General features: G+C 40.3%; 2 long non-coding RNA genes across 2 annotated transcripts; both read right to left on the bottom strand.

The window, feature by feature from the left end:
- Positions 1–767: 767 nt before the first annotated feature.
- Positions 768–4055, bottom strand: LOC309531643. The gene is made up of 2 exons (XR_014219364.1): positions 2980–4055; positions 768–2885 (listed from the first exon to the last, which is right to left on the bottom strand). It is a non-coding gene; the product is annotated as an uncharacterized lncRNA (long non-coding RNA).
- A 1114-nt stretch (positions 4056–5169) lies between these two features.
- On the bottom strand, positions 5170–12024 carry LOC309531744. The gene is made up of 3 exons (XR_014219416.1): positions 10373–12024; positions 6925–7028; positions 5170–6101 (listed from the first exon to the last, which is right to left on the bottom strand). It is a non-coding gene; the product is annotated as an uncharacterized lncRNA (long non-coding RNA).
- Positions 12025–12366: the final 342 nt, after the last annotated feature.

Raw genomic sequence — 12366 nt, 5'->3', positions numbered from 1 at the left:
TAATTCTATAACATTAAGCTAAAGTGAGTGATAACGATATTATACGTTAACATAACATTTTTAGGTGAGAAAAAGAACATATTGCCCTGCTTTCCTCTTCTAATCAGACACTATTTGTTTCAACACACTATTCCTGGAAAGGAGCCATCTTTTCATTGCATTATTCATTTGACATTTGTATTATGGTGTTTAGCCAACTTTACTTCTCACTAGATTGGGAATGAGTTTTTTTTTAGTCCAAACTTATATTTGGAGGGGGGAAAGGTGCTTCTTTCATCAGAAACACAAACTGACAGAATTGCATCAGCCCCTAAGACTTTATTACAGGCACTCCGAAACAATAAAGATTTGAAACTTGAAAAGAAAATGTTAAAAGATTTTTTATGCCTGACAGTTCATTACATTTATTCTTTTGTTTCTACTGCATTATTTAAGATGAATATATGTGTCTTTTTTCTGTGCCTTTACGGAACTGGTAAAGATCAACTTTTCAGCAAAGGAAATAAGTAGCTTTGCATTGTTTCAAGAAACTTTGCATGCATTCCTGTTTTGATTTTGCCCATTAGGAGGCTACTTACTCTGGAGAAACACAATTGAAAGCACCGAGATTAATCCAAAGCAAGTGATAACACACCACCTTGTTTTTAAATATATACAGTATATATACTATATTGCAATGAATTGGAAGGGAGAGAAAATCCCAAAAAAGCTAGAGTGGGAAAGTAAGCTGTTGGAGTACACCAAATTGGCAAAAATGACAGGAAAGCTGAGAGGTAATACAGACCTTTATTCGAAAATGAGACATGTATTAAAAATATTTAGAAGATTATTGTAGCAATATGACATCAGTGGCAGCATTTGAATAACCTCTGTGTAATGATGAACAAATATAAGAGAATATAATATTAACATATATTATTTAAAAGAAAATAGAGATTAATAGTGTAGCAGATAAGTTAAGCTATAAATACATGGTGGGGTGGCGGGAAGTCATAGGATCTGTTAGAAGAATGTACAGTGATATGAATTAGCGAATATTGTTATCTTTTTGTACTATCATTTTTACTTTTCATACATTTGTTTGTTATAATTTTTTAAATTTCAATAAAGCACACCACCTTGTTTTTAAAGTGTTCCAGTTGCTTTGGAAACGTGCTGCTGCTATTCTGTTTTAGGTGTCAAGAGACTATAGCTCTCTTCTAGAAAAAATGTCCCATTTTGCTATAAATCGCAGTCATTCTGCCACCACCTCTGATGACCATGGCATTAGGGGGAGAGTGAGGGCAAAGTCATCCACATGGTGGAGCTTCAGCCTTGCACATCTGCACCAAGGAGACTTTTCTACCTGAGTAGTCTCCTGAGTCTGCACCCAGGAAGATCAAGGTTATAAACTGTGCACGGAGCCTCCCTGAACACCTCAGGTTCCCCCCTGCAGAAGTTCAGTGTCCATGGGAGAGTGAACGAGGCCTGTGTCCCTGCTTCTTGCCCTTTGCTTCAGATGGGAAGGGAACGAGAAGTATTACATTAAACAGTATTTGAGAACCTACAAATATTCACCTGAAGCCCTCCCAAATTTCCTCTCCCTTGGGAACTGCATTTAAAAATACCTGACCACCCCATTTCTATCCTTAATCAGCATCCATAACAGTTACACTATTAAACCTAATTTCTCACACTTCTCCAAGACCCATTTCTGTGTTCTGTGCTTAGCATTATGCCTGAGGAAATGAATGACAATTGCTATGCTTGTCTCCAGCTCTGTTGGAAGGGTTATGACTGAATGTTCAGAGCGGAAGCAAAGTCATTATCTAGAACTTCAGTTTAGTCATCTGTTAATGAGAGTGAATTTGTCTAATCACATTTACTCAGGCATATAGAAAACACAATGTTTTCTACTTTAAAGGGAATTTATTGCACTACAAATCTGTGAGGAGTACTGAATATGAACTGTAAACTTCCTTTTCTGTAAGTGCCACCAACTCTTTGGGCCACAGCATTATTATTCAAATCCAACAGGAACATTTGAATGCTGCTAGCAAATATTTTAAATTCTCTATGTGAAGCCTGCATTTCCCCCCTTCAAACAGAGATTTCAACTTCACACTGTTCTTCTGTGAGTACATGTCTCTAAGAAAACTGAAGGCAGCTTTATTTTAAATTTATGATTTCTTCTTACAGCATTCAGGATAGTTGTATCCTGTTTACAACTCTACAATTTCCTGGGGGGAATGGATGAATTGCTAGGCTATCGAAAAGATGGAATAAGGTTGGACATTACTGTAGCTCACAATTCGATGTGTTTTCCCTGCTGGGGAATATCTCAATATAGATATGAAAGAGAAGGGTGCGTATTACTGTTATAACAAGAATTGCTTTTGTCTCGACTGAGCAACACAAAATCCATAAGGTTTAGAATGATGGTACTTTCTTCCTCATTGTTTGAAGTGGAAGAAAACGTGTGTGTGAGAGAGTTTGGGATTAGGAATCTGAGGTGTCTGTTGGAATGGAACAATGCAGTCTGGGTCAGTGTATTAATTTTAGGCCTGCTAGCATCCATGAACAAATCTGATAGGAAACCGAACACAGGATGTAGAATAACAGCACTAACCCATAAAGAACTACGTGAAAGAAACAGTGTAATACATCTGAAGAAAGAGAGCTGTAAGGGGCATCACATGGCAAGCTGAGCTTTCCCTAAGGCTGCCAGTATTTCAGGGATGGTTTAGTTGTGGCTAAGAATGTGAGCCATGAGCCTTGATCTCACCTGAGCAATCAGTTCTTAACAGGTTTCTCAGTCAGCATTGATCTTTCACCATGAACTAAGGTGCATTTCAATAGTTGCATCAGCACCAAATTATTCTGACAATAAGCATGATCCTGTGGTCCTCCAGATGTTACTAGACTCCAGCTCCAGCCTGACCATTTGCTATGCTTGCTGGGGCTGATGGGAGTTGGAGTTGAAGACCAACATCTGGAGACTTGCAAGTTCCTCCTTCCCTCCCTGTTTTAAGAGATGGAGAGAGACTATATTGAACCGGGAATTTCAGTAGGGAATTTCACATTTTTCCTACCTCTGCCATTTGAGCTGCACCTGACAGACTAAGATCTCCTTCTAAAGGCACAGCAGCCATGTTGCTTCCTTTGCTCAGTCTAGAAAGGGAGAACAAAGAAAGGGAGAACACACAGCAAACAGTGAAAACTGGATGCCGTGTTGTTGATTGGGACTAAAGGCGTGTCTTATTTTTGAAAAAGGTCGAAGGTTTTTGAAGTGTAGGTGGGTTCAGGCATGACTCAAGACCAGATTTCAGCTCAAAATGGATTTATTGTAACATCAGTGGATTTATTGTAACATCAGGAACACAAAGAACAATAATGGCAAACAGGGGCACTCAGCCCAGGATATAAACATCTTAAGGCAGCCCAGGCCTCCCTGCCTGTGATAGGTCACCTTATGCTGTGACTGGCGAATCACAACACTGGCCCTATCGCAGCAAATCCATTGAAGGGTTTTAGAATCCTTTCTGCCTTTTGTTATGCAGATGAAGTTCCTGAGCTTCAGGAGGCATGAAGGCCGGGACCTGCAAAGTCATGCATGCAGCCTGGCTTCCGCTTACAGTGCCTGCATGCATAACGGCTATTATTCTAAAGAGTCCTAAGTAAGCCTTTTTCTCATGTTTAGCTTCCTCATCAGTTACTGACCCATCTTATACAGTTATTGTGAGGCTCACTGAGTAAAATCTCAAGTACAGCGTTTGGGTGATTTAATTATCATAATTTGAAACTACTGTAGAGCTTTTCATCTTCAGAGAACTTTGAGAACATTAGCCAGTTTAATTAATTTCATTTTTGAGATGTTCCTTCTGCATTTCTTCCTCCACTGAACACGGTAGTACAGGCAGTTACAGCTGTATTATAATTCAGAAGTTGTTATGGTAAAGATTTTGACAAGAACAGAGAGTCCCTCATGAAAATAATCAGTGGTGCTAATTACATTGGAGACTAGAAGGCAATAAATGTTCATTTGTACTTCTGAATATACTGTAGCTCTAAGTTTTGGCACTGAAGAGTACCGTATTTTTCGCTCTATAACACGCACCTGACCATAACACGCACATCGTTTTTAGAGGAGGAAAACAAGGGAAAAAAATATTCTGAATGAAACAGTGGACGTATCATTTTTGTGCTTCATGCTGTGGCCACAGACATGTGATCTGATGGTGAATTTGGGGTGACCCAATGCAAAAATCCTGAGAATCCCTGTGGATCCATGCTTTGTAACCACGTTTTTGCACCATTGCAGCCCCAGGCAACAGTGGGTGCGTGATTTTTTTGGGGGGGGACAGGCTGTAGCCATGGACATGCTATGTGCTCTGATGGTGAATTTTGGCTGACCCAATGCAAAGATCCTGAGGATCCATGTGGATCCATGCTTTGTAACCACGTTTTTGCACCATTGCAGCCCCAGGCAACAATGGGTGTGTGATTTTGGGGGGGCAGGCTGTAGCCATGGACATGCTGTGTGCTCTGATGGTGAATTTGGGGTGACCCAATGCAAAGATCCTGAGGATCCATGTGGATCCATGCTTTGTAACCACATTTTAAGTGGGGAGGGAAGGAAAAACACAGAAGGCTAAGAATGCAGGAGAGGGCTATAACGTGAGGAAAGGAAGGCAAAAGTTTCCCACCCACCCACCCACACAAGCCAGCCACTGTTTAAGGATTTCATCCTTTTAAATGGAAGAAAGCATATTTGAATGCTGTATGTCTCCAAAAACAAAAAGCAGGAAGTCAAATCAGAATTTTAAGCCGAACCTGTAATCTCTCTTCCCTTCACATACATTGTTCCCTCCGGAGCAGGGACAGGATAGAGCGACGCTCTGCTTTTCCTCTCTTCTTGCCTGGAGGGGAGGGGCTTTCCCTGCTCTTTGTTCCGTTTGAGCAAACACAGCAACGAAACAGAGCAGGGAGGGCAGTAAGACCCTGAGGCAGAATGCAGGAAAGCAGCAACTTCCTGTCTCACGGAGCTCCCTTCTCCCTGAAGCGCGGTTTGATTTTTGCCTCATTTTTCGGCTCCAGGGACCACACATTCGCTGCATAACACGCACAGACATTTCCCCTTCCTTTTTAGGAGAAAAAATCTGCTGTTATAGAGCGAAAAATACGGTAAGTATCTGACTACATTCAGTTTGTTACCCATGATACAGGATATCATGGGAAGGAAACACAGATCTTCTGGAATTATAATACAAGGTTAAAGTCATGTTAACAGCCAACTGCAAGTGCTCCCAAAACGTACACCCAGAAAATCGGCTCCACTTCCGGGTGGGGCCGGGTTGCGGACAGGCCGCCTAGACTCCCACCACAGTGTAGGGGCAGTGCAGCGTCACATGTCACACTGGTGGAGACCCTGGCCACGTTCTCAAGTCTTATCTCAGCAAAGTTCCAGCAATTATTTTTTTCTGCATTAGCTGTTTAAAATTTCTGTCTAAAATTGGCTGAATTCAATAACTGTGAGACAGGCATGCAAGGAGACTTGGGGCCCACACATATGTCTGGTTGCCCCATGATTTCAAGTCACATGCCTGAGAAGGGCTTTTTTTGTTCCAACACTTTCCCTGTAAAAACTTGTTAACCGCTGAATCAGAACAAATGTCAATCAGGTTTTCTGCAGATTTATGTTTATTCTGATTAAGCAGTAAACAGTGGATTTCCCTGAAAGAAAGCAGTGGGACAAAAAAACCCCCAAAACCCTCTTAGGCCCAAGACTCGAAATAACAGAACAAACAAAAATGTGTACGGTCCCTTAGAGCCTTCATGAATCAATCTCCTACATGTACAAAAGTCCAAAAATATTTTGCATTTACAAATTAGTTTGGCTTTTACTTACAAATTGCATTTATAAATTAGTTTGATTTTCAGGAGTTATTATCACTCCTGGAGAATTATTGAATTTCTGAAAAGAAGTTCAGTGAGGTTCAAAATAATGCTTCTTGCTAAAACATGGTAATTCTGTCCTGTGAGAAGCTTTGGTGGTTCGATAAGCTGGGCAAACACAAGATGAAAGTTAGCTCATGGTTACATACTTGATCTTCTGTTCACACCTGAAATGGTAACAGAATGGAAAGGTGTCTGAGATCAGAAGTGGGGAAATGTTGTAGAAGTATGAAAACTGGAAGCACAAGTTTAGTAGTATTTCAACAAATTTCCTCCAAGTACCCCAATTTTCCAGGAACAGTCCCAGAATTATTCCCTCGCCAGTGCTGCTGCTGAGCTCAGGGAGCGGGATGAGCTGTGACTTGTCCTGAGTGACAGCAGCTGCGAGGGGAGCATCCCGTGGCCTCTCTGTGGCTGCTGGAGTTGGACAAGGGGCTGCTGTGGCCGAGGCCCAGCCCCATGTGCCAAGCTGGCCTTGAGGGGCAGGCAGAGGGCACGGCTGCTCTGGGTGAAAAGAAATGGGAAGTGGAGCAGAGGGCAAGGTAAATTGGTTTTTTTATTATTTAAAAAGTGCTTTGTCAGACTGTGTCTAATCTTGCCCCTTTCTAAAACTTATTTACTGGTGTGTGCTTTTCTTTTTGTAAATCTAGAATAAAATTAAGTAAAATCTGGATTAAGGGGTGTCCCAATGATGTAGTGGTGGAGGAAATGTTTTGTGGTGGGGGACGGACAACAAAAAATGGGGGGTAAAGGAGGGTTAGTTGGAGGCAGGGAGTGAGAAATGTCCCCATTTTCATCTGAGGAATGTTGGAGGGTTTGCTGCTAACCTCTCAAATATTTGAAGCTAGTGTAAAGTAAATCAGAATAAAGTTGCACCAAATCCAAACTCCATTCAACAGCAGGGCTGCTGCTGGCTGGGCTTAGGAATGGGTTTAGGATCTAGCCCACCTCCCCTCCCCAGTCCCAGCCCTAAAGGATTGCTTCCTTAACCGGAGCCTGTTGATTTACAAAGTCTGCTCTCTGCCACTCTGCCTCCTTACCAGTTCAGCATGTTGACTTTCCACGTGAAGTTATTGGGCTAAATAGGCTACACACTGCAAATAGAAATAAATAATAGATTTCATTTATTGTAAACACTTACTTAATCCTCTTAATAAAGGAATGCTATCAGTGGTTCTTCTTAGCAGCAGTTTATGAGTTTATGTGTTGACACCATTAACCACACCCTCCCCCCACACCCTCCCCCCCAATTTAATTTGGCATTGGACGTTTTAGGAAATGCTAAAAATGTTTCTTTTTACAGGTTGGGATTTTGACAACCCCGGGGAGGCAATAGTCTCATAATGATTCTTTGCTTTCAGCCACCTTCATTTTTCTCTTTCTTTCTTTTTTATTACTACCAGAAAATGCAGGGCCTTAGAAATACATTTCCCCTGATGCCAACTTATTTATGCCTGCCATAATTATTTGGTTCCAGTTACAGATAGGTAGCCGTGTTGGTCTGCCATAGTCAAAATAAAAAAATTCCTTCCAGTAGCACCTTAAAGGCCAACTAAGTTAGTTCTTGGTGTGAGCTTTCGTGTGCATGCACACTTCTTCAGATACACACTTCTTCAGTGTATCTGAAGAAGTGTGCATGCACATGAAAGCTCATACCAAGAACTAACTTAGTTGGTCTTTAAGGTGCTACTGGAAGGAATTTTTTTTTATTATAATTATTTGGCTTATTGGAGAAGGGTTTTTTCCTTAATTAAAATTTTAATATTTTATAGTGTAGGAACCAGGTGGCATTTTGCTGTTTCCTCTTTCTTGTCTTCCACTCAGATATTTATTTATTCTTGGCAAAATGATCATGCCTCTTGGGCACCTGGCAGTCTGCAAGGTCACCATTCCTGTTCTTTTCTCATGTTCTTTACCATTAGATATCTTGAATTTCTTTAGATACCTTGAATTTTTAGATACCTTGAATTTCTTTAGTACTAAGTAGATATAGAGAAATATCAATAGGTAGATGGCTATATCAGCTATATCAACTCTGCCTTTTTCCCTGACAGGACTCAATTCTTCCTTGATGAAGATCCAAGCAAGGAGGGGCTTCTGCAAGTGTCTCACCTGCTTGATCAAATCCTCTTGGCACCTCTGCCCACAACAGACTTATATCTTCAGGGTTGGGTTTGTTGGGTTTATTGCACTATTCTATTCATCCTCCTTGCCTACCTCTTCTCTGTCTGTCTATCACATCCTGTCTATCACATCTTGATTAAAATATTGCAAGTCCTTGGGGCCAGCCAGATAAAACTGTCCTAGAGACTATCAGTAGCCATCTGAAAATGCATGTTCTTATGTCAGTGGGATTCCTCTTCTTTGAGGACCCAAGGCTGTAGATGTTTTAGACAAGATAATTTCTGCTGAATTCTCAGAATAACCTTTTCCACATCTATATTCAGACAAGAAGGACAACACTTCTAAGCAAAAGTGAGTAACTCAAGCAAAATCAATGAAACTATCCAAATGAAGAGCAGGAAGCTTCAACAACAGCATTTTGTAGGTTTATTATACAACCCAGACAGGGATTTATACTAAACGTCTGACAGCCTGGAGACAATGTGTGTGACACAGGGCTCCACAAAGTAGAGCAAGCAACAGAAAGTGCCAGTAGAATGACAGCACACTGACCAGAATAGCATTAAGCAGCTCTTAGGCCATTTTGATAAGATTATACAATTTTTCCGCAAGGACTCATTTAAAAACACAGGATTTAGCACTGTTGCCATATCATAAAACTGAATGGCTGCACACAAAATACAGAGCAAGGCTAGGCAATGGAGTCAGGTAACCTGCCACCAAAAAGGTAACAAACACAGCAAGTGAAAGATTGAAGTTCATAGCAGGTTATGTTGCTATGCTTTTTTGTTTCTCCCAGTGTGAAATAAAGAACAGCACATTCTGACGAGAGGGGGGAGAGAGAAACATGTGCATTGAATCTTAAACATTATGTCTCTGTAGTATACTTGCCATTTCAAGGAAGGGTCTGGTGGGGTGTTTTTTTTAAGTGAGGGGGGCATGACTGATCTTGTAAAGGAAATAGCCAGAAAGTGTAAAAATAAAACCAGTAACTACTTTGCAGGATTCAGATAGCTGGACTGAGATCAGAATTATGTATACTCTGTACAAGTGTTATGCATTCTAGATAATAACTGTACTGGCAGTTTTACTAAAAAAATACCCCCCCCAAAAAAAAAAAGTAGCTCAAATTTTGCACCATGAAAACTACTGCTGAGCCAAGAGTCAAATGGAACCTCAGCTTTCATTTTTTTAAAATTTTCTAGCTATTGCAGAACGCTATATAAAAAACAGAATTACGGGCCCTCTCTCTCTCTCTCTTTTTTTAAATGATATTTATTACAATTTTTAAACAACAAACAAACCACCAAACATATAAAGTACCATCACCATATAACAAACAAAAGAATCAAAGTAAGATTATAAGATAAAGAAAGAATGAAAAAAGAAAATACAGATAAAATAAAGTTATTCATAAATCATATTTTCATAATCTTTAGACTTCCTCACATCACCCTTCCCTGCGTTCTCAGTCATGTAGTTATATGCAGCAATTTATTACCTTACTTCCATTCTTATTTTATAAATCTCAAATATTATGTTCCAACTTTTAAATGGTTTTATCATAAATTAAACTACTTGGCTTGAACATAATATTACTTCAAATTTCATCATTTCCTTAAACATCACTTATTCTCATATGTCTTACAATAAAATTACTGCTGCCGTGTTTCTTTCAATCGTGCATTCTCCTAACATTCATACAGTTTATAATGTTTTTGTAAATAGTCTTTGAATTTTTTCCAGTCCTCTTCCACTGTCTCTTCTCCCAGGTCCCGAATTCTGCCAGTCATTTCAGCCAACTCCATGTAATCTATCAGTTGCGTCTGCCATTCTTCCAGTGTGGGTAGATCTTGGATCTTCCAGTACTTTGCGATGAGTATTCTTGCTGCTGTTGTTGCATACATAAAAAAGTTTTATCTTTCTTTAACACCCCTTGGCCGACAATGCCCAAGAGAAAGGCCTCTGGTTTCTTAAGGAAGGTATACTTAAATACCTTTTTTAACTCATTGTAGATCATTTCCCAAAAAGCCTTAACCTTTGGGCACGTCCACCAGAGGTGAAAGAATGTTCCTTCAGTTTCCTTACATTTCCAGCATTTGTTATCAGGCAAGTGATATATTTTTGCCAGTTTGACTGGGGTCATGTACCACCTGTATATCATTTTCATAATATTTTCTTTCAAGGCATTACATGCCGTGAACCTCACTCCGGTGGTCCATAACTTTTCCCAGTCAGCGAACATAATATTGTGACCAACTGGAAGACTCTCAAGATCGGGAAAGGAGACTTAACTTGAGGGCCAGGGGCCTACCTGAAAATTTTGGAGACTCAGATCTAAAAGTGGCCTTCCTCATGTGGATTCAAGAATTATTTCCTGACTGCAAAATCAGTGCAGAAAATATAGAATGCATACACAGAGCCCTGAGACCAAAACCTAAAAAAACGGGAACCCCCCCCCAGAGATGTGATTGTCTGCTTTAACACGTTCTTGGTGAAAAATGATTTAATGCAACGTTTCAGAAAACTGGAAAAAATAGAACATGAGGACTCTGTTATAGCTATCTTCCCAGACCTTTCTCCTGGGACCTTGCAGCGACGTCGTGAATTCAAAGCATACACCACATTGCTTCGCAATGCAGGGATAAAATACAAATGGGGATTCCCCTTTAAGCTGATCATCACTCATAATGGAATAACCAAGGTGGCAGCCTCGCATGTAGAAGCTAAAAAATTATTGAAACAGCTCAATGTACAGATTGAAGACATGACAACAGAAGGAAAGCGCTGCTGAAGAGACAGAAAAAGACCCCTTTGGATGGCAACAACAAGGGGGGAAGACAGTGAAGAAAATTAAAGGGGGGGAAACCCAATGCAGAAGAAAAATGGACAGAGAATCCCACAAGATCGCTTCTGCTCTTTGTGAGATAGTTTTGTCTTAGTTTGTATGACATGCTTTGTAACTTTACTATCATAGAATGTTCCTGGGGGGGGGGAGCGGAGATTTTGGTCATACCCTATTGTTAACACTACTGAAAGAGTAGAATTTACTACTCTGTGGATACCACAATGGTTCCAACAGTAGGAGGATATTTTCTTGTTGTAGGTGGGAGGGGAAAGGGGGGAGGGGAAGTTTGGGGTTTGTTCTCCATCCAGCTGTTAAACTATTGCAAGTTGCCAACAATTGCCTTTTAGATATAATGTTTTCCATGTGCTCCTATGATGTACTAATCATCCTGGAGCAAGTATGGATAATTTAAAAATAATCACATGGAATGTTAATGGACTGGGGTCACCCATAAAAAGGAGACGGGTTTGGAAGGAATTAAGAAAAGGGAGATTGGACTTGATTCTGGTCCAGGAGACTCACCAGAGGAGGTGGGGGACTACAATGAGTACGTCTCCCCTCCCTGGACAAGATGAATTTACTGGCTATTTTTATAAAACATTTTCTGAACGAGGTCCCATTCTTGCTGAAATTATTTACAGATACAAAGGATCATGGCCTGATGCCTGGAACTTGGAAAAACACACACATTGTAGTGCTACCAAAACCAAATAAAGACTTGGAGTTGGTTGAGTCCTATCTCATTAGTAAATGAGGCCTATCTCATTAATAAATGTTGATTTAAAATTACTTACAAACATTATTACACACAGGTTAGCGATGATTGTACCAAATTATGTACATTCGGATCAGACAGGTTTTATTAGGCAAAGGTCAATAACTACCCCAATTAGGAGGATCCACAGTGCAATATACTGGGGATCAAACCAACCGGCACCGACAGCCATCCTTACATTGGATGCAACAAAGGCATTTGACTGTCTTGAATGGAATTTTCTTTTTGAAACCTTGCAAGGTTTTTGGCATGGGAGCCCCATTCATTGCACTGCTGACTACCTTATATCAGGATTGTACCACAAATATTTTGATAAATGGTATACACTCTGAGCCTATATTGATGGGCCGGGGCGCAAAGCAGGGCTGCCCATTGTCGCCCCTGCTTTTTGCCCTGGCCATGGAACTCTTGGCTCTAGCACTTAGGGGAGAACCTGAGGTGTCTGGAATACAATTTAATGGGCAGAGTCCTCTGGTGAACATGTTCGCAGATGATTTCACCCTAGAAGAAATCTTGTATGTAATGTGAAGGAGAGCATGCGTTGAAATATTTTAGTTGATATTTTAGAATGTAAAATGCTATTTTATTTATTGATTGGTTTTTACCTTGTGGGCTTATAGCCGAATAAAGTATTATCTATCTATCATCTATCTATCTATCTATCTATCTATCTATCTATCATCTA

This window comes from Podarcis vaucheri (genome assembly GCF_965113315.1).
Source record: "Podarcis vaucheri genome assembly, chromosome: 4".
Lineage (NCBI taxonomy): Eukaryota > Metazoa > Chordata > Lepidosauria > Squamata > Lacertidae > Podarcis > Podarcis vaucheri.
The sequence above is the reverse complement of the archived record's forward strand: the minus strand, read 5'-3'. Positions and strand labels throughout refer to the sequence as shown.